This window comes from Cygnus olor, chromosome 1 (assembly GCF_009769625.2).
Source record: "Cygnus olor isolate bCygOlo1 chromosome 1, bCygOlo1.pri.v2, whole genome shotgun sequence".
Classification (NCBI taxonomy): Eukaryota; Metazoa; Chordata; class Aves; order Anseriformes; family Anatidae; genus Cygnus; species Cygnus olor.
Genome location: NC_049169.1, coordinates 33,043,485 through 33,062,149, shown reverse-complemented (window position 1 = coordinate 33,062,149; position 18,665 = coordinate 33,043,485).

The following is an 18,665-nucleotide window of genomic DNA, read 5'->3' as shown; positions in this document are numbered from 1 at the left end:
GTTGTCATGCAGGTTAGGCCTTGGGAAAGGCTCAAAGTACTCAACTAAATCTGCGTTCCTCTTGTAAAACCTTTTTGTATCACAAGAAGAAAACATATACATGAATTACAGCAGAGGATATGGAAAGTAAGGAATGGAGATGAAATGACAGGCTAACTTCTTTATCCTTCTTTTTAAAAGTAATGAATTCAGATTTTAGCTACAAAGTCCATACTCTTTCAGCCCGGCTGTTGTACTTCTCACACAATGGAGAAAAACAGGATAAAGAACTTAGTGTTATAATAGAATTTCTCTTTCACTGAACTTCAGTTTTCTTCTAAAACAGCTCCTGGTTCAACTCTTCATGTAAAATCAAAGGAACCAGAAGTCTTGTGGCTGAACTGGGAGGGCAGCATCATGTTTTTTTCTCTTAAATGTAGTCATTCATGTCCCCACACAACTGGCATCTTTTAAAGATTGTTATTTCACTTAAAATGGTAAAAATCCCTCATTTTGCTTACCTTTTCTCCAACTAGTTTTTTTAAGTGTTGCCAATATAATGCTAGAAAAAAAAATCAGAAAGAACTCATTGGTAAATATGGAGTCACTGTTATGTTAAACATGATTATTTAACTGATACCAAACTCTGTTTTCACACATATTTTATTTCCCTATTTTAGTGAATCTACCTAGTATCTAAAAATGTGTCTTAACTATATAGTTATGAAACTTTCATTAACATTATGGGATTATTCGTGTAGAAAGTTCTGCACACACATAGCTGAAGGAACATGGCTTAAGAATTCAAACAGTTCCTGGTAGAGACTGTATTTGTTATCTGCTGGACATACAATTCAGATTAAAATATGATGTACTGATTGGGGAATGTAATCCATAGTAAGATTTATTTTTTATTTATTTACATCTGAGTTTAGCCATCAAGTGAAGTTTTAAGGAAATAATAGCACCTGGATTTAAAGTGGTTAACAAGGTTTGAGAGAAAAATCAAAAATTTTAAATGGCCCTTCCCATGAACCTGGATGTGTTTTTCAGCGGCAAAAGGCCGTACAGACTATATTCCCACTTCTTGCTACAAAGCCCAGATTTGGTATCCTTGAACACTCACAGTATGGTATTTGTAGATGAAGACAACAAAGGGAGCATTCTACACTTGAAAAGCAACCCAGCTTCCAAAGGAATGGGATTTCTCGTCTGAAGGAAAAGGAAAATCTGAGCCCTGATGAAAAAATGAACATCAGGGCTGCATAGTATCCAACTTGTAGGTGAAGAACTTTAAATGTACTATCCTGCCCCAAATATTCCCGAAGCTTGGCTGTAATGCTTGAAAGAGCTTTCTAGTAGTCAATCAGTCAGCAGGAGAATCTGCAGTTTCAACTTAGATGTCAAACCTACGTTGTTAGAGAGACAGGATAATTGCCTTGGAATAGGAACAGCAAGAGCCAAGAGTGAGTGGGACAGCTTAGCCTAGTGAAAACATCTTGCAGAGAAGAGGACCATGGAGCTTTTTAAAGCTGGGGCACTTGGCACTGCTGTCAGCAGGAACCTATTTTACTTGGGATTTATAGCTCAGAGTGCTATCCTGATTGGTGTTTATGTCCTTTCATTTAAAATATGACATGGAATCTTCCTCAGAAGGAAGAGTTGTCCTCCTGCTTCTAATCCATTAGCTGGGAAGGTACAGCCCTCACCAGAGAAAAGCCAGGTTCTATTTTAAGTGAGAGATTACATCTGTGTTCACCTTGCAGGATATACACAGGCCCTACTACTCAAGATCAGAGAATTTTTCCCCGTTTGTGTAAGCTATGAGACAGGGAGCACTCCAGACCAGTTGCTCTCAGTGACACTGCTGAGGCGGAGAGACTTGCTACAGTGAATTTCAGAGAAGTAGTAAGTTGCTTTCTGTTTATTAGACACTCAAGATGTGCATGTGCCTCTACAAGTCTTCTCCAAAGACTGCTTTTTGCTCAGCATGACTTACAAGGTCTGGCCCGTCTTCTCCTGTGTGAGCAAGGAGCCTTAACTGCCTTAGAAGGTGATGTATTTCTGATAAATGTTCAGTCATGATTTTAGAGCAAGGAAAGATCAGCACATTGAACAGCAGAATTACAAACTCAGAAGATGACAAAGACATCGTTAAATTCAGAGGTCTATGGCCACAGTGAATAGGCAGGAGCTGTGCACTGGCAAAAGCCTTAGTCACTGAATCAATTAGAGGTGATTCTGCTAAAAAGTCCTACTTTGAGGAAGCTGTTCTAACCCTCACTATATCAAGACTTCTTGAGCACAAGATTACCGAGGAAGATCACTGGCAAGTGAAATACAGTAACAGGATGTCATATCCAGAACTGTTTCACCTGATAAAAGCCTACGTGAATTGGCTGCAAACATACTGCCTTTCTCATCTTTGGCACTGCTGAGGCTTGGAGTACTATGTGTTCCTCAGACACTAATGAGTAGATAGGACTTAACATGGATAAGACTGCTCTGTTCATCTCCAAAGCTAACACCAACAACCTGAGAAGGTCTCCTTAGTCTCCATCTCCACTCCTAACCTTATCAGAGGTGACAAACACAACAGGCCTTGGCACCACATGTTTCTAGCCTCCTCACACTCATATCACATTTCTCCTCAGGATAGGTTACGAGCCTTTTGCATCAGGGTCACAGTATTTGTCAGTGCTACATCTGTGTTAAAGGAGGCTTCTTCCTGAGATTCGCTGTAGTAAGTGATTGGGATATTCAGATCTTGGAGGTCAGGTGAGGCTTCTGGTGTCAAGACAGTAGAAATGCAACTCATTCTAGGGAACACTGGATTCCAGACACTTATCTGCACTTGAAGCATGGATTAAGTGAAATATATATATATATATGTATGTATATATATAAACTAGGGGGAATAGTCTGCTAGACCTATTACTTGTGAACAAACTGCCTGGGGATATGAAGGTTGAGGGCAGCTTTAGATGTGATGACCACAAGATAGTATGGATTAAAATTATGAAAGAAGTGAGGAAAGCAAATGGCAAAGTTTGAAACCTGGAATTCTGGAGAACGAATTTCAGCTTGTTCAGGGATCTGCTTGTCAGGATCCCATGGGAAACTGCCCTGGAAATCAAAGAGTCCTGGTACAAGCAATTGATCTTCAAGAACAGCCTCCTCAGAACACAGAAGTGAACCATTCCAAATCACCAAAAGTTAAAGAAATGTGGTACAAGAGCTGTATGGATGGATGAAGAGGATGTTCTTGACTGACCTCAAACACAAAGGAGAAGCATATAAAAGGTAGAAACAGTACCAGGACTACCTGGATGGAATATATAGACATTGCCCAAGTCTGCAGGGAGGGAATTAGGGAATTAGCCAAAGCTCAGCTGGTGTTGCAATAGCACAGGATGTGAAGGGCAATAAAAAGGGCTTCAGTAAGTGTGCTGGCAGCAAAAAGGAAGCCTAAGGGAAATGTGGACCAAATATTCTGTGTGTCAGGGAACAGAGACAAAAGGTATAGAGATGGATGACGTATTCAGTGCCTTTTCTGCCTTTTGTTTCATTTTTTGTTTTACTGGTAAGACAACTTCAATCCTGAGGCTAATAGCAAAATCTGTGGGAGTGAAGCCATAGCCACAGCAGAGAATGAATGAGCACTTAAGCCAACTGGACATACACAAGTCCATGGGAACAGATGGGATGCATCCAAGGGTGCTAAGGCAGCTAGCCATGCCACTGTGAGTCTGCTGACCATCCACTTTGACTTATTTTGGTGATAGAGATGGTCCCTGATGGATAGAAGAAAATGGCAAATGTCACACTCGTCTTCAAGATGGTTGAGAGAGATGATCCAGGGAACTACCGGCCAAACAGTCTAACCTCAGTTTCCTGGAAGATTTCCTCCTGGAAACCATTTCTGAGCTCATGAAGAGCAAGAAGGTGATCAGATGGAGGCAGCATGAATTTGTGAAAAAGGAAACTGTCCCTGATCAACCTGATTGACTTCCAAGGTAAGGTGACTGGCTCTGTGTACAAGGGAAGAGTAGTGAATATTGTTTATCTTCACTTTAGCAAAGCTTTTCCCAAGGTCTTTGATATTTTCCTAACAACTAAAATGGTGAGATATGGACAGGATAAGCAAATGATAAGGTGGATGGAAAATTGGCTGAACTGCCAGGCTAAACGAGTTGTGATCGGCAGTACAAAGTCCAACAGGTAGCTGGTTGCTAGTGGCAGTCCCCCTCAGGGACTGATTCTGGAGCTAATGCTGTTTGATGTCTTCATTGTTAATGATCTGGACCATGGGAGAGAGTGCACTCTCAGCAAATTTATGGAAGCTACCTGCCTGCAGGGGAACAGTTGATATGCCAGCGGGCTGTTATTCACAGGGGCCAGGACAAGTTAGAGGAATGGGATGCCAGGAGCCTCACCAAGCTCAGCAATGGCAAATGTGAAGTCCTTTGCTTGGCATGGAAGAACCCCTTGCAACTGCACAAGCTGGAGGTCAACTGACTAAAGAGCAGCTTTGTAGAAAGGGATCTGGGGTCCTTGTGGACCCAGTAGGCATGAGCCAGCAGCTGGGGCAAACATGGCCAACCACATCCTGGATTATGGTATCAAGATATATAACCAGCAGGTCCACAAAAGTAACAATTCCCCTCTATTTGGCACTTGTGAGACTGCTTCTGGAATACTGTTTTCTGGAAAGACATCAACATGCTGGTGTGGATGCAGCAAGGTGTCACCAAGATCACACAGGCTGGAGCACAACTCTATGGGAAGGGTGTGGTAGGGAGGAATATAGAGAAGAGATCCAGGCTTTTCTAGGAAGTATATAGTGATAAGAGAAGAGCCAAGTGTGAGAGCACAAGGTGTAACACTGGAAATTCTGCAGGAAAATATTTTCACCATGAGGGCAGTCAAATACTGGAACAGGTTTTTGGTAGATTTGGAGCCTACATCCTTTGAGATATACAGAACCTGACTGAGCAACCTGCTTTAGTTAGAGGTACTAGGAATGTGAAGTTGGACTGGGTGACCTCCTGAGATCATTTCCAACTTGTCCATCGGAGGGATGAGAGAGAGAACAGCTGATGGCAACAGCTTGCCACTGCAGATCTGCTAGAACCCTGTGCCCTCAACGAGCTCAAGAGTCAAAGGTGAGGCATCTCCACATTTCATTGTCAAAAGATGAGAGCTGAGGTTAGAGTTTGAAGACAGCATCTTTCAGCATAGAACCCTAAAATCTGGCTGAATCTCTTTTTGAGTCTGGCTCTTAATACTGAACTATGAAAAGCATGGCTCTATATTCAAAGAGTTCATGCTTCTCTACTGAAGAAAAGACCTAAGAGGATGATTAATCGGGGTTAGGGTTAGTTTGAGAGACATTCTCCTTTCTGTTGTCCTCAGATGAGACCGGAGATAGTAGAAAGTGGCAGATGGGTTGGAGTAGCCCTGTTGTTTTCAGGACTGTAAACTGCTGTTTTCCTTTGTGGGTTTCTTATCTGCTTAATAGTTAATGCATACTTGTCTGTTGATAGCTAGTGTGCACGACTGCAGGTGGCACCTATTTGGAGTTAGATCATAGTTGCCCTCTAACTGGTGTTAATTCATATGTTCCAAACACTCTGCTTAACTTCAGCATTAGCAAAACTATATGAGAATGTGGTGTTGCTGCACTCACAATGCTCTGCAGGGCTGTATATGGAGCTGTGCATTACAAGAATAGTATAAAATGAAATGCTGACTTTTATCAGTCAGCTTGTTATTATCTTGCTGTTAAAAAGTATGCACATTCTAAACAGTGCTCGGAAAAAATGTCAGCTACCTCCTTACGATTGTGATCAAATTCCATTAATTTTATAAGAAACAGTATGAACCTATTTCATGTCCCATAAAAAATTTAATGTACATGATACATATTTTAATGGAATATATGACTTTTCTTTCTCCTGGTGTAATCATTGACAATTTTGCAAAGTAGATATGGATCTCTGATTTGGCAGCAGCTTCCACAGGTATAGGTAACAGGACAAATATAAGGGAGTAGATAATTACAACCCTTATCTTAAAGAAAAATGTCCAGCATATTTTTAACCTTTGATATCTAGAAAACATTACTTGGATTTTGTCTTAAATCTAGCATTCCATCATTAGTTTGATAAAAAATAGGCTCTGTTTATGTGACAAAATAGTTAGAATATGAACCATTTTTTCCTTTCCTCAGTAGTGTTAACAAATCCACACACAGACTTATATTTGATTAGAAATATTGGGAAGGGGAAAATGGGATTTGCCAAATGGGAAAAGAAGAAAATATTTGTCAGCTTTCAACACTTAGATTAAATTATATCATGCTCTGTAAGAAAAAAAAAATATGTGGCTGCTCAGTTTTGTTTTAGAAGAGGGTCTATGATCCGAAAAAAGCATAACAGTTTCAGCATATCTATTAAAAGCGTCACTCATGCTGGTTACAAGAACATTTGTACAAAAGAAGCTGTAACTAATGAGTCTTTTTTCCCTTAGTTAAGAAAATATTTTCTTTTAAAATATCTTAGAAAATTCAAGATCTGCACGTTTTATAAAGCTGTAGTTTAACACCTATAGTACAATCTGAAAACTGACAAACACATATTCTTCCTAATATGCCAGGACTTTGATTACATAGAAATTGGTTCATGGTGAATATACATAAATATTATGAATGATATATATGCATATATATGGTATGTGTATGCATGGTATAAAACATTAAATTATAACATTATTGGAAAAATATAGCACTATACTGGAGATTTTTAATAATAGTAATAATAATAATTCCTTCCTACCTTTTCTTTCTTTCTTTTTTTTGGGGGGGTACATTGTCTCAGTATAATTTCTGCCATTGTGATGTTTCTGTAGGATCATCAATAGTTCCTCTAAAATGAGAACTGGAAGATAGTCTATATTAGCTACTGGTTTACTTGATCATGTCCAGGAATATCCCTAGCCTTCAGTCAAACTCATTGAATTTCTCTCCTGTTTTAGACTGTGTAGAGGCAGCTGATAGGCCTGGAGTCATAGTCAATGGGGATCTAGTCAAAACAGTCAATATTGTCCAGAAAGTGTCAACTCATTTTAAAGCAAGCATCTACTTTTAGTCAGATGAATCACTCTGTAGACTCCACGGATGTAGATATATCAAGCTGGATGAGATGGATCCCACCCTTACATTCCCTAGATGTTTCTGCTCATTTGTTTCACAGTGAACTGAAACACTTAACAAAGAAGTTGGCATTGCAGTTTGCATTGCAGTTGCAATTGTGCCTACTACGGGCTCAGCCTTACTGAGATAGCTGTAAGTCACCAACTGAGCACTGCCAGCTGCATACGTGAGCTCTCCTGTATACAACTCTTCATGCTCCATACACGAGCCTTTTGGGCTTTCAGCATTTAAATGAAACACATTCCTTTGGTACTTTTACTAAAAAGTGACTTTAATAAAAGGCATATTTACACTTCAGAAAGCTTGCTTTTTTAACTAGCTCCAGAACTTTTAAATGAAATTGGCCAACTGGTTATAAAACAAAGAAATAAACAAATAGCAACCAGACTAGATAGATGTCCAGTTACTTAGGAAACATTTAGGTCTGAGCGACTCATCCAGCTATGCCATTTTGGTTCCATAGAGTTTTGGTGCTTCCTGACACCTTCCAGAAGGCATTGCTTCCAAATGTTGTAAGAAGCCTACCACATATATATCATATACAAATTCTGATTCAACGTCATTATATAATGCATGCTAAATTCTGTCTACGATGTGAATTTGCTTACTGTCTTGTGAGAGGAGAAACAGCCTAATCTTATTGTTCTGGGCCTCCTACCACTATGCCCCTTCTAAAGAAGAGAGAAAAACATTGAACAATTGGGTTGATGCTATGAATATGCTTTAGATAAGACAGAGGAAATATAAGTCTGATGGATCAATGATCTTAGAAAAGGGTGAAGCAACACTGAACACACAGATGGGGTAGCCCTTAAAGGCTTTACCTTGCACATTGGAGAAGTGCCATGAGCATGCAGAGGCAGTATGAGCAGGTAACCTCTACTGACTATTGTTTGCTTTGCATGAATAGAGGAAGAAATCAGCAACAAGATGAAATTTAAGGAATTGGTATTCCGTAGTTCTTTGTTATTTATGTTTGAAGTAGCATGACATGTGGATGGGAACTTTTCATTCCTCCTGAGATCTTGCAAGTGTCAGGTCATGGTAGGAATGCTTCCACCCCCACTTACTCCAAGAGTGAAGTCCTCGAGACTGGTTATTTCTTCCTCTGATCCATATCCCTCTGCATACTTCTGGATGCCCCGTGCCTGAAGGAAGTCACAGCCCCACGTGAAGTGCCGAGGCTTCCTCAGCAGTGTGGGAGGCAGGAGTGGGAGTGCATTTCATGGAAACCTCTGATCATGAAGCTGCCTGAGCAAGCTAGTGGGGAATGGCTGCATTCCAGGGGAGTTTCCTAATTGCCGTGCCACTGGGGCATGCGGGGGAGCATATCCCAGCTAGTGCCAAAACCTCTTGACTCTATCTGCCTTTGCCAAAGCACTGGGCGAGTGGTTGTGCTTGAGGAATGATTCGTCCCCGCAGGTGAGGCAGGGAGGGAACTTCCTGTTGTGGGGATCTCATTTAGGCTTAAGGGGTGAGCTATAACGTTTCAAGCTATGTCAAATAATAAGGCTAGCATTCCTTGCCTTATGGCAAAATTTCAGGCTCACCAAGACATAAGTAATCTAGTGCCAATAGGTCTCTCGACTGGTGAACCTCTGCAGTGCCTTTTAAAATGCAAGAACTGGTGCCAAATAACAAAAATGTGTGGTATCTCAGCATTGTGCCCAGAATAACAGGCAGTTTTTATGCTTGCAGGGATATTTTTTTCCACTGTGTGAATTCAATAATCTGGTTTTGCACCTGTGACAAGCTGATGTGCTGCTTGCCTCTTCCCTGTCCATTAGCTAATTACAATTTGAAAAATGTTGTTGTACAGTGTCCTTAACTTGGGTTTTATAATAAGTAAACATTGCATCCTGTTTACGCTATGACATTCACTAAAACACAAATATTGATGATTTGTCCCACATTTTGTTGGGTTGTATTACAGACACACAATATATTTGAAGATAATTTCATTAAAACAATTTGTTATCATGATTTAAGCAAGGCTGCAGAGGTTCTTTGTCCACAATTTTGTCTACTTTAGGAATTTGTCCCATCCCCAGAAATAGATTTGAAAGCTAGAAAAAATGACATGGAAGTTGAGTTGCATCTTCTTGCTGACTATCTGTCTACATCCTTAAGGAATTAATTTTATGAAGACAGCAGCTTGCTTACACCAAGTAAATAATTTTATGGGGAAAACTCTCACATACATAGGAAAAAAAGGCATGCCAAGTGCCAGTGTTTAAAAAGTAAAGTCAAATTCCAGTAGCAGAAGAGTGATCAATTTTAAATTGTGACTACCAGTAATATATCCATCTTCAAATCAGGATGTCAGACAGAATTTATCACAGATATTACTGAAAGAGATCCTATGGTATATGTTGGCTGTGAGACCAAAATAGATAACCTAGCAGTTTCTTCTATCTCTAAAAACTTTGACTGCACATCCAACAAAGAGCTACTAAAAGGAGAAAATTCTCACAGCAAACTAGGTTTTCTTTGCTGTGCAGTATGTGGCTACAGTCTGCTAGCTGGACCTGATGGAATAACTAACAACAGTAGGCTACTATCAAAACATTATAAGCTTCAGTTTTGGTGAGACATGCATTTTCCGAGAGCTGATAAATCTTGGGGTTGAGATGCCTTTTCTACCCTTCTCCACCAGCTGTATATTCATCTGCCTCGTCCTTCTCAACTTTTGCCAGTCTGCTCTAATCCCTGTCTGTGGATCCTATTCCAGTTCTCCTCAAGTAGTCAATCCCAATTTAATTTTTCAGGTTATTCATTTGGGCCCCAATTTCTCTCACCTTTTTTTTTTTTTTTTGGTAAATCCTTGTCTAGGAGCTGAGGAATCTTCTTTACAATCACTTCCATTTCCTCCAGTAACATTCCAGTCCTTATCTCTATTCTTACCTTGCCAAACCAAGCTGATTTCCTCTTTGCTCCTTATCCTATCTCCTTCTTCCTGCTCCAACCTCCAGCCTGTCTTAGCAGCCTTGTTCAGGTCTTACCGCAGCTGACTTGTCAGGTCAGTCACTATTTGCTCCATAGAGCATCTCTTCATGATATTTTATGCCATTTTGTCTCCTTTCCTATATCCGTCACTCTTTTCCTCTGTCCTTCACTGATCACATTACGTACTGTTACTTTTAGTATCTAATTCAGCTATGAAAGAAGGAAGGAGAGGCCATACCAAGTACCCAGTGTTGGATAATTGATAGTAGGAGTAGCCTCCAAAGTTTCTGTATAATGGCTAGAAAAAATGTAAATTCCTTCAAAGAGGTGACTCAAACAAGAAAGACAGCTGCTTGAAGTAGACAGTGTGAACGCCCCTTAATATTAAAGTTTTCAGAGTAACTATAAGCAAATATGGCACTTCCTCAGTAGACAGAGGCAGCTTCTTAAGGGTAGTTAAGAAGTTTTGTGGTATTATTTCTGAGATCTTCAGTATTCAGCTTAATCTGAAATACCAGGCAAATGCATCTACAAATAGTGATTGTATAAAATGTTGTCTGCTAGAGAATTTTTTCAATTTTATGCAAATCTAAATGCCAGTACCCTCTTATTTATTTATGACTGAAATCTTAGAGTCACGATTATAACTCTTCGCAGTGGAATTGATATCGTCATTGGTGACACAAGCAGTAGTCCTCTAGGAATGAATAAATAGACTGGCCTTGTGTCTCGCATAATGAATATGCTAAGTAATTCTTGAGTGACTCCACCTAAGTATGATGGAATTTAGTTCTCGAATCACTGTAAGAACTAAATAAATGTCAGTGTGTGGAATGTCGGGATCCAGCTCTCAAAACCATGTTTTCTCCTGGGAAAAGAGTAGAGCAGCTAAATAAAGGAGTACAGAAGAGAAGAAAGGGAGTAGACATGTTTTCACTTGCATGTCTCATTTAAAGCTTTAATATGTTTTAATTAAGTGGGAGATCTAAAATCAATATAGCAAGGTAGTATGTAATAAGGTGTTGTTTGCATAGCTCACAACTAGTGAGGAAACTATTTATCCTGGTCTCTTAAAGAAGTAAGGCTTGTGAAATCATGCTGTTCACCCATCTGTATTAGCCCACTCGCCCCAAAAAACATTTGGGCAGTTTCAAACATGCATCACAAGTAGAGGTCTCATGTATACTAAGTTTCTGGAGGTTGTGTAGAACAGCCAGGGAGGTGGGCTTATGCTGGGAGCTGTTTTATCAGAGAACAGAATAGACTGTAAAATCACAGCCTAGCCCTGAATCTGCTGTTAAAAAACTGTACCAGCTCTGCTTGGCCCAGTCACTGTCTCCTCCTGCTTCTTCCTACCCATCTACTCCAGCTGTCACTTGGAGGCTCTTACCTGGGAAACTTCCCTGCTCTTGTTTTCATGTGTTTGTGTATATGCTCTTCTAGTCAGATAAATCCCACCAAGGGAATGGCTTCATATGAGTTTCTCTGTTACTGGACACCATAAAATCCATGTGAATACTATGACCAAAAAGAACCTGAGTCAGAGTTTGTGCCTTCCAAGATGTTCAGTCAATCAGGCTTAAGACACAAATCCAAAGGAAAACAAGTTTCTTTAGATTGATTTTCACTGAACTGTGTTTTAATTAATCTAACTTGCAACTTTTGTTTCCAGCAGGACAATTACTATGCACTAGAATGACAGCTTTGGTATCCTTCCCCTGGGAGATGATCAGCTTCATTATTTAAACAATCAGATGAAATCTGGGGCTAGCAAATCTTAATTTTATACTGAATTAGAATACCATGTTCAGTTTTAGACACCACACTAAGAAAGAAGTGAACCAGCTGGAGACAGACCAGAGGACAGTGACAAGAAAGATCAGATGTGTAGAAATTATAACCTAAAAGAAAAAAATGAATAAATTAGGTTAGTTTAGTCTGACACAGAAAAGAGAAAGTGAAGATATTATAACACAAGAGGTTGCTCCAAGGAGGAAGAGAACAATCTATTTCCCTTGCCTATGTTTTATAGAACAAGAAGTAATAGGCTGAAATTACAGCAAGAAAGATTTATTTTAGAAATTACAGAAAACTTTAATGGTGAAGATAGGGAATAGATTGCTTGGCAAGCTTTTGGAGTTTCCATCTCCATTGGAGATCTGTAAGATCAGAGTACTTGAATAACCACTTCCTGCAGGAAAGAGGATGGATTAGGTGTCTTGTAGAGGTCCCTCCTAGCTCTACTGTGTATTTTACTCTAGTAGTAAACTGTAGGTTACAAGATAGGCTTCCTGTATTCCTCTTATGCTGTCTCATCATTGTCTTCAAGCAGTGATAAAATCCTTCTGTAGAAAAGAGAGTAAACAATGCTATTACTCCTGTGATCTTGTAATGAAAAATGGAAATACGTCTTGGAATAAAGTACTTTTTGATATACCTTCATTTAGATAATTGCGCAGAAATACTTAGAAAGTTGGCTGTAATAGAGGAAAAACATATAATGTGATAAAATTCATTTGTTTAAAATTACTTTTTCAGCACCTGTTACTGTTGTACTGAATGATATCACTGTAGATCACTCATGTGGGAACCTCAGAAATCAATTGAATGAAATTGCCCTAATTGCATTCAGAATACTAAATATAGTTTTAGATTTTTATATTATCATTCCTTCTGTTTCAAAGATTTCATTTAACTGGAAATATTAGAAGTAGCACTTTACTTCTCAAAAATTATATGTATCACATGAAATCCATAAAAAAAAAAAAAAAAAAAAAAAAGGAGAACGTGTACACATTTCAGAGAGAACTTTAAAAATCCATATTACAGTCTTTTTGCCTGAATCCTCCAGAATCAAATGGTTGTGCTGTGGAGGCTGACTCCACACTTATAAATCAGTGTTCTCAAACACATGCTCCTGACACTGGGCTTTGAATCTGTTTAATTCTGGACAATTATTTTTTTTTTTCCAGTTTGCATTATAACTTGAATTCAGTTTGTTTGCATTTCTCTCACATCACTGGGGCATAGCACTTTTCCTGCAGGATGTCACAGAAATTTGACTCAACTCTTCTATTTCTTGAATATTAGAATTTAAATAGGTTAGTCCATTCAGCTGTGGAAAGTCTTCTTTGGGCAAAACCAGGAACAAACAAACTGGTTTAAATTCAGCACAGCAATATCCACCTCAAGGCACCTTTGCCAGCTGCCTGCATCCTCTTTCCCTGTTAGCTGCTGAGGCCTCAGGAGGGCTTGCTCCCCAAGGATGGCACTGTCAGCAGCCCCAGTTGAGCACTGAGCTGCACCTGGTGCCACAGAGCCATGCTGGGCCGGGCCCTGGGGCCCAGGCTCCTAGGAAGCACTGTCCTTCCCCTGGTTTCTCTGATGGAGACCCTGGGAGACCACTGGCCCTACAGGCTCCAGATTTATGGCATGTGGCCTGAAGGTGCCTACCGGGATGCCTCACTAAACACAAGGCTTACTTCAAACCTCCGTTCTCCCTTTCACTTCCTCATCGGTGTATGTGCATGCAATGGGACCAGATATGTAGCATGGATATATGTATATGATGTGTAATCCTCTTCCGCTGTTAAAGTAGCTGTGGGGCCTTCTCAGTAGGTAAGGCTTAGAAACATTGCCTGGAGCATAGGAAGGGACAGATGGGAGACTTTGGTTCAATGCTACCCCAAATCAAGGAAAGATGCAGTTAGAGAACAGGTATCTTACCCGATATGTCCTGCTTGTTGGGAAAGGTGGTTCAGCTGGGGCTAAAGGCAAACTAAACAGGGGACAGAAACATTGTTTGAAAGTACCACACGTGTAAACACTGGACTTGAAATCCTATGCTCTTGTGGGCATACAGGTCCCATAGATGTCAGCACATTATAAGGTTATCTGAAGTTAACTGTGAATAAGACTGGTCAACTATTGCAAGTAGTCTGGCCTCCGTAATAAGAAGCTCTGTCCATTAAATTTATTAGCAAAATGCTCCAGCCTCTCAAACCCATGTCACTTCTACTGCCTGAGGTTGATTACTTAAAGCAAGCTCACTAGCACCTTGCCACTGGTATTTTTGAAACCACAACCTGCAGCAAGTTCTCTATAACATGTTAAAACACTAAGAATTTAACAAGACAGGAGTTCCTGCATGTCCATAAAATAGCATGAACAGCGGCTCTGCATACTGGGAATCCGCGCCATTTAGCAGCTTGTTGACGGACTTAAATTCCATGTGGATCTAGCTCTTAAGAAAGTATGTTCACATGAAAGACACATGAAAATGACAACAAGGTTAATAAACAGTCGAGTGTTTAATTGAGAAGCTCAAAATGAAATAGTTGTAAGAAGGAAGAGTCCTGACATTTCTGTGGCATTTTTAAAACCAGCACCTCTGTTCTGAGCATTCATATTCTCTAACGGAGATCAGGCACATATTCAAAATGGTTTTACAGGTACATTTCCTTACATTGAATAGACACAATGGATTTTAAACAGTTTCATAGCAACGGATGGTTCATGATGGCTATTAACCTAGATAAGTGAGTATCAGTTTGGTGCATCCTTAATGGTCCATAATGGTCTGTGGGTAAAAAACTCTTTCTCTTCATCTGTTCCTAAGAGTGTGTTGTTTTTTTTTTCAAGATTTTGTTTTGCAAAGCAGGTTCATGTGAATTTTTGCATTCAGTGAAAAAAAAAAAAAAAAGGTGAAAAACAAGGGCTTTATGGTAAAAGCGTTTACCACAAAAGAGATTTACGTTTCTCTGGAACATAGCACCCATAAGCATATTCTATCAGGTAATCAAAACTTTTTTTTAAAAAAAGTTGAATGTATACCTTGATGCCAGCTAAAAACGCATCCTTAAATAATGAAGATTTTTATCAGACTCTTCCTATACCTGTTGAAACCAATTAGCCGGATTTCAGAGGGACAGCCTGATGTTTGGTTTCTCGTACACAGTTCCTTCGTGCTGCTGGGACATACTGTATCACTTCTGCAAGGAGAGCTCCCTGCCCATGAAGTACTGCTACTGCCAGGGCAGAGGAGGAGAGCACTGCGGCACCCGATGGATGGAGCAGGTGCCAAGCCCCGGGAAGGGCAGGGCCCAAGCACTCAGGGAAGCTGGGATGGAAGGATTAGTGCCGGGGTGCTGTCGCCTCAGCCGCGGGCCGTGCGGCGCCAGAGCGGCTGTGCCGGCAGAGACTCCTAGCGGAGGTGCGGCACTGGCTGCTGGAGGAAAACAATAAATCTTGGATGGAGTTACACCACTTCTCCTAGTGACACAAGTTTGGCAAAAGTACCTCACCCACCCAGCTCACGGAGACAAAAGCAGCAGAGTGGTTGTGTCAGCACAGTATGGGTGCTGGGGCTCGACATTTTCCCTGCCACACACGTGTGCCTCACACGACACAGGCGTGTAGGAAGAGCCTTGCGGCGCATGCGTGGGCTTAAGTCCATCCCCCAGGCCCTCCTGGGGTTTACTAAGCAGTAGCATAACCCTGTGTTTTGAAAATACCGCTTTACTACACTGCAGAGTGCTGCACGGTATCTTGGTCTGTTTGCATGTGGGGCATATTGGCATGAACATTAATGAGACTGACAAAAATATGAGGCAAGTTTCTAAGAAAATTGGAATAAATGGCTTAATTCTCCACACTTAAAGACTTTAAATTTTAATCAAGTCTTGAGTCTGAGACAAATAACTTTGAGTGGATGTTTAAAATGACTAAAATTTAAAGCTAAACTCATATATCTAATGTGCGTTATCACCGATGTATTTGCATAGCAGCAATTCCTGGAAGTATGTACATTAAAATGACAGATTTCAAAAGCCAGCACAGGCCTTGCCCAAAGCTCAGGATGAGGGTTCGCTGTGTGTTTTGGCCCAGCTGTGCCTGGGCTGATAATCCTGCACTGGTGGAAACCCAAAGACCTGTGTGCAAACTGCTGTACAGCACCCCTGACGAACGGCAGTGTTTGCTATGTTCACAAAGATGGGGCACTGCAATGCCAGTTCCAGCTTTACTAAATGCACAGGACAGGAAAAAGGCTATTCTATTTTCTGTTAGGTGCTTGACATACGATCTTTACAGAAAAAAAAAATGGAAGAGGTGGTTTGAACTCCAGTCTGTTAGTCCTCTTGTCTGCTGACGCAAGGCCTCCTGACCTCAGGAGTTATTCGTGACTTCAAAAATACTGTAAAGTCTGTGGATTTCAAAATTTTCTTCCTTTGGGGTTTCTTTTCCACACAGCTCCTATAAGTGTGAGGGACTTTGCATTAGCCTAAATAGATCACTTCTGGGCAGTGGAACTGATGAACCCTGGATCCTTTCAGATAGCTCACACCACACGTAAGCTCCTTCTCACACAGGGTTCTTCTCACCAGTATTTCACATATCTTCTCACATACACGTTTATCTGCTTGCCTGGGAAAGAAACGGGTTTGGAGCTACATGTATGTCATCTGTGGGGACAAGTTTCGGGTGCCGACTGTCCAGCTGCCGCCAAAAGGAGTGAAAGGTTGAATCATAGGTAATTCACTGTGTGTGCAGCAGTATTTGGCCAGGGTAATTCTTTCTTTTCTCTCTACTACTTACCAGTCACTACTGATCCCTGCTAACCACACAGCAGGTGCTGGTAGCAGCCATCATGTATGTGAGAGTGAGTGGGGCTGTTGGGAAGCTGCCTGCACCAGACATTTTGTTGGCTGTTGTGAGATAACGAGGGGCTGTCTTGGCCCAGCAAAAGGTATTTGCATTTGTTAATTGGAGAAATGGCAATAAAACCTTGTAAACATTAATTTCTTGGATTTGCATATCTACAGAGGATCAGGAGAATGCTTCCTTGATAAACAATAAGAAACTTCTAATAATACATTTTTGAATTTATGCAGTTTTGACTACCATCTTAATAACCTTAGTGAAGTCATCATAATTCTAAAAAGGATATTACAGCATATTTGCAAGTTTGCTGTGAGCTTCAGACATGACTAATATAGAACTATAAGTTAAACCGTTTGAGTTTTGGTCTGCTTAAGAAATAATTCTTCAGACCTTTTCTCAACATTTGCTTCCTGTGGGTCCACTTGTCCTGCAAGGGGAAAGATTCTGTGTCTGTAACAGAGATAAGAAACCTCTAGCAATGTCTTGCTTTGGGTGTTATTTTTGGTATGACCAGTCAAATGTGAGACTAGCAAAGGTAGCAAGTGTCCATCAAACTTCATCCAATCTCAGCTGATGCTGGTGGTCAAAAGTCTTTAGTATCTCCAACAGCTTCACTGTTTCTCTAGATTTGGTTGAAATTGTCCAACAGGTTGAAAAATTGCCAGGAAAAGTGGAGTAATAGTTGAGTGAATTGATAGTGAGACGGCATAAGCCTCATTTCCTTAGGACATTATACAACAAAATGAAGAGCCTGCTGGATGTGGGCATCTTCAGTAGTTAGCAGTATAGCTGTTTTGTTTCAGTTGTTAATGTTAGTGCCAGTTTGTGGAGAAAATTTTCAGTTTGCTTAACAGAAAAATACTAATCAGTCTTCATCAAGTGTGGCTTTTTGTTTAGTAAACATATAAAAGTTAAGCCAAATATATTCTACCTCATGTTGGCTGTAGTTAGCATTTCTGATCAGAACATCCAGTTCTTTCTTCTCTCTTTCCTTTTAAAATTATGTTTTTATTTCAACGGTACTTTCTACCAGCAGGCAAAGCTGCTGTTACACTCTACCCAGCTGTGAAATCAATATGATTTTCATTACAAAGATAACAGAAACTCTCTTAGAAAGACTGTGAATTGCCAAAGGTCAAATAACAGTCAGTGGCAGAGCTTAGAATTTAGATGTCCTAATTAAAAAATCTCGTGGTATAAATATATTAATGAAATGCACCCTGAGAAATGTTTGCATTTAAGATGGCAACACTTTTACACTATTACATTGTTTCTTTAATTACTGTAATGCATGTAAGTCACATCAAAATGTTGTAATTCTTTCTCCCCTATATGACCATTTCTTATAAAATAGGTGCTCAGTTCCTGATTCTTTTTTTTTTTTTTTTTTTTTAATTCACAATTATTTCAGCATGATCGGGTTAGAAAGTGTAACAGTCACAGAACAGAGAACGTATCTAGTAAGATTTCTGTCATATCGGACTCTAAAAATTACGCATAAACCGAATGAATGAGTACATCAGTTATTTCTGATATATAACTTCATTAAAAACAAGAGGAAGTGCACAGTCAAACTGAAAGCAGCACTTGAATCTTTCAGCCAGAGCTGCCACTCCTATTTAAATTAAAATCAGCCCTTTAAAACAAACGTTATTACTCTTCTGAAGATTGTCTGTGATCTTTTTCTTATTAAACCTTAATTTTTCCAGCAGTATGTTACCTCTCCATTATGATCAATGAAAATGCCAAGAAATCAATTATTTTACTACTTGTATTTGTTTGGTACCTTCTCGTCTCTTTTCGCTCTCTCTCTCCCTCTTTCTCTCTCTCAATTCTGTCTTTTCCACTCCATATGTTAAAACAGTAA